This window comes from Mustela nivalis, assembly GCF_964662115.1.
Source record: "Mustela nivalis genome assembly, chromosome: 8".
Classification (NCBI taxonomy): Eukaryota; Metazoa; Chordata; class Mammalia; order Carnivora; family Mustelidae; genus Mustela; species Mustela nivalis.
The window spans coordinates 43,582,064-43,587,039 of record NC_139027.1 but is presented as its reverse complement, the minus strand read 5'-3'; the positions used below and the strand labels follow the sequence as shown (position 1 = coordinate 43,587,039).

The 4,976-nt window shown below is 35.0% G+C and overlaps 1 pseudogene across 1 annotated transcript; it reads right to left on the bottom strand.

Moving 5' to 3' along the window:
* Positions 1 to 1,476: 1,476 nt before the first annotated feature.
* LOC309870621 (WASH complex subunit 3 pseudogene) lies at positions 1,477 to 1,977 on the bottom strand (annotated as a pseudogene). The gene has a single exon. The product of its transcript is annotated as a WASH complex subunit 3 pseudogene (transcript).
* Positions 1,978 to 4,976: the final 2,999 nt, after the last annotated feature.

Here is a 4,976-nt window from a genome sequence, read left to right as displayed (position 1 = left end):
CACCCAGTCTCTTACTACCTGTCTTACTATGTGCAGGTTACTTAATATTGTTGAGACTCAAGTTATTTAAAATCAAGAATGAAGAAAAACCTAACCTATGTTTCTAAAAGCAAGGGACTGAACCTTTTATAATCCTTTCCAATACTCATATCTGAATTTATGTTAAAATGAGGAAGCAACTAACATAACAGATCCTTCCTTAGGAATAGGAAAGTACTTGCTACCTCTATCTTAAACTTGCAAAATACTAGAAAAATATCATTCTCCAAAGTAACCAATAAAAGAGAAAAGAAAATACTTACTTAAAATAATTAATGTTTGATTATATTATTTTATTTTCATTAATTTTATTATTTACACTTAACTAATTAATTCTTAATAATAAAAGACTTAAAATATATTTATTTAAGTCATCTCCCCAACAAATTGCAAATGAACATTGCTAGCTATTAATAACTTGACATGAATATTCTAAGACAGATCTATATTCAACACACTTGATGGTCCATATATAGGAAATGGCCATAAATGAAGTTACTGTTCACTGATGGAAAGCACCCTGAAGTCAGAAAGAATAGTGAATTAAGAAGAAAATGGACAGCAGTGTTGATTAAGTTGAAACTTCCTGCATAACTCTACTCAGGATCACTAGTCCTCATTTATATTTAGTTTGACTCCCCACAAATTTAAGAGCCTCTTACAGCATGGTAATGTTTAGAAATCTGGCTTTGCTTAAATAAATAAGATGGCCTTCATGTCTCCTGGAAATGCATGACTTTTAAGCTGAGGAAGCTATGTAAATTCTTAGTAACAGTAGCATGAAGTTACATAATTCATATACATCATCTAAGTTAATAATAACAACAATCTCATGAGGGAGTTATCTTCATTTAACCAAGAAATGGAGGCTTAGATATGAGAAATAACTTCATCAAGATCATCTGTGAGTTGCAAATTCCGTATTAGTATCTGTCTTTCATGAAGCCTGCATTCTTTCTTTCTTTCTTTCTTTTTTTCCTTTTTTGGTTATAATGCTTTGTCTTTTTTTTAACATAAGGGAACTTGGTGGTGAATATATAGCCATTTGATATTTCTCTAAGAGTTCAAGTTCAGGCTTTCTTATAAAATGTGAACAAAGACCTACACATGTACATGTAACTGTTACCAAAACTAAATTTAGTCACTAAAATAAGATACACTATCTAAACTTTCTCTTTTTTTTTTTTTTTAAGATTTTATTTATTTATTTGACAGACAGAGATCACAAGCAGGTAGAGAGGCAGGCAGAGAGAATGAGAGGAGGAAGCAGGGTCCCTGCTGAGCAGAGAGCCCAATGCGGGACTCGATCCCAGGACCCTGAGATCATGACCTGAGCCGAAGGCAGCGGCTTAACCCACTGAGCCACCCAGGTGCCCTAAACTTTCTCTTGTATTTTTTTCACCTTTGCTATAAAGCACTGTATCATCTGTATCATCCTCAAGAAGGTGTGGGTCCTTCCAATATCATTTTTTGTAATTTTATTGCCATCACTGAATACCCACGTGAGCCATTTTGAGATATCTGGCATATCTTGGGTCCCTGGCTACACTAAAGCTATTTTCTGATGTTACTTCACTTTCCTGTGGTCCAGAGTTTTATATAGTGTTCTGCTGTGATTGTTCTGAGGTGGTTTCAGAATGTGATTGATTCATTTGTGATATGAGTGTCACTTACAGGAGATACTTCAAATGTGACATCATAGGTCTGGAATAGATGACAATTTTGCAACTCAAATACTGAGGGTTGTTTCAATTTGTTAGATATGAACAGAAAGTCCTGCCAGGTTCTCATTAAAAAACACAGAAAAGTGGTTGAGGAACTGTACAGTGTGCACCACAAACTGGGTTAGAAAATGCTACTGGTCTTTTCTGTTGAACAAGTTGACACTTTGGTCAGGTCTCTGCCTGACCTCATGAGAAGCAGCCCATCCTCATCCATCTCCTTGGGCGGGAGACCCAGGGCTCACCTATAAACCCCTCACGGATGGGACCACCCAAAGCCTACATTCTTAAATTCTACTTTATATAATGTCTCATAAATTCCTAGGAGGACAGAACAACAGATGAACCTCCCAGCGAAGATGAGGGAAAAACTATGGAAGTGGAATCTCTAACACTCAACATTCCCTAAGTGAGACCAACTGGTACCATCTAATCAGTCTAAGAACCTTACAGTTTCTACTTCCAAGTATCTATAATCTTTCTGTTCCCAGAAATCCTATATTTGTCCAGACCATTCTTGTGTTTTATAGAAATCACTGAATAGTCTCAGAGAAACTATTCATGCTCCACCTGCCCCCTATAGGCAACCCAGGTTCAGAGACCAGGATATCTGCACTGAGTTGTTTAAGTAACAAAAAACTAACTGAAAGTTCCCACAACACCATGGTTGGCTGATTCTTAGTTTCTTTTAATGGAGAATGCTAAATAAAAGCACCTGCTCAGAATAGGAGAATCCTTTGGGAACTACTCAGCTAAATTTTCAGTGACATCGCAGCTACTCTGTGCTCTATTAGCACCCACAATTTTGCCTTCCCTTAAATTCCTCAAACAGGTTATGCTTCTTCCTGCCTTAGGATCATGAAACATGCTTTTCTCGTTCTCATTGTTTTTATATACAAGGCTCCCATGTGTAGCTAATTTCCTACTCCTCTTTCAGACTTCCGCTCAAATACTATTTTCGTTAGTATGCCTCTCCTGTCATGACAGACTTAGCAAGGTTTTCCTATTGATAATCCCAGAGCATTTTATACTTGGCAACAATCACCATATAATCATAATTGCAATTCATTCTTTCACTCACTCATAAAATATTTTTGAACACTAATTATGTGCCAGGAACTATTCCAAATGTTTTCTTTAATGTATGGGAGGGGAAAGATAATAAAATTATGTGTGTATATGCACACATATTTATACATATATGTTACATGTATATGTTTTTACATATTTCTATAAAATACATTTAATGAGAAAAAATACAGCTGGGTTTGTATCAGTAATTCTTAATTACATAAGAGACATGGACACAGTCTGCAGAATAAAGTGGCAAGGGGTGATAAAGGTAGACTTCATTTAAAGACTAAGAATTTAGCTTGAAGAAGGTTGAAGATATGAGATGGAATTGGAAAGAGCAGCCCATATGAAGGAAAATACTTGAGGACTTTCTGTTGGGTATGAACATGATTACCATGTTTGAAGGACAGTATGGAACCCTGTTGAGGGAACAGAGTGAATAATCCACAGGAGAAATCAAAGTAGTAATGGAGGACAAGAACAAGTAGGGCCTTAAGGTAGTTCTGTTTTTATTGAATAAAAAGAGGGCCCATTAGCAAAGTTTAAAAAGAACATCTATGCAATCTTGTGTTTAAATAAATCCTTTTTGTAGCTGTTGTAAAAGACTATAGGAAGTCAAGGATGGGAACAGGGCAATATGATATGAGGCTATTGTAATAATCCAGATGAGAGATTATAATGGCTAGTGGTTGCAGTAGAGGTAGACGGAAATGAACAGATATGAAACTATATTGAAAACACAATCAACTCGATTTTTATATATTTTTTTGAATATCAGATATAAGATATAAAAAAAAAGCAGAATACTGAAGGATGATCCCAGGTGTTATTTCCTAGTGGTCAAGAGCACAGGTCAAATTTACATGCAAGTTATAGCTCTACCAATTTATAGTTGTGTGAGCTGGGGATTTACTTTATTTTCTGGTCCCAAAGCACCCAAACTGAAAACTGAAGAAAATAATAATATTTTATTATTGACCTGAGCAACTGATGAGTTTCCTAAAAAATTTACGAAAAACTGTGGGTACGAGTCAGGACTCTGTTCAGGAGATCACTGAAAAGCATATTGCTAAGTAACATTTACACTGGGGAATTTTTTGGTTTTCAAAAAACACACAAATGTATTATATATAGCTAAAATATAGATGAAATTATACTTCTCGTGTAAAGCTACTAAACATGTCCCCTGACAGTGGCATGGTTGTGGTTCAACTAATGAACCATGTAAAAGGTAGAATGAAAAGTGGTTGGAACTGAAAATATTTGATCAACAAATGAATCGATAAAACATGTAAGGATGGGAATCGTATATTCCAGTATGTGTATTTGCCATTGTAAGCATTATAAAGAGCAATGCAGGCATAATCCATGGGGATACATTTTTAATGGTGGAATTTGTGATGTCAGAATAGATACAATACAGATACATATCTTCTCCACCTATAATTAAGATCATCAGTAAACTTCTAGAACAAAAGTAGTAGAATAACAGGTCCACTACAAAAAGGCAAAATGCAAGTCTTTTGTTTCCTTTTATATTTGTTGTTTTGTTTTTGTTGGATACTCTATTTATTTTTAGCTTTCCATGTAATAAATATTATTATTTTCTTCAATTTTCAGTATGGGTGCTTTGGGACCAGAAAATAGAGTAAATCCCCAGCTCACACAACTATAAATTGGTAGAGCTATAACTTGCATGTAAATTTGACCTGTGCTCTTGACCACTAGGAAATAATACCTTTGATCAGAGACCTCAAAACATAATGGAGCTTTGCAACCTCAGATTTTGGTAAATTCTCTGGTTGTAATCAAATCCCATTTTATTCTGTTGAGAAACAGCTCTCCTAGCTGAAGTATCTTTTTTTCCCTTTCAGAACACCTAAACTGTGGCCAATTACAACCCTACCTCCTGAATCCTTTCTAGCTTTTAGTATTTCCCCTCTCTGATTTCCTCTAACATTTACAGTGAGAAGTAAGCCACTTAACTCTAAATTATTGACTATTCTACACTGCATATTACTAGTTTTAGATTATTTCTTTCACACACTGGCACTAACTCAGAGCATAATATATTGACTATTGATTGAATAACTCTGAAGTAGGCTAAAATTAAGAAAAATTTAAAACAGTAAATAATTATAG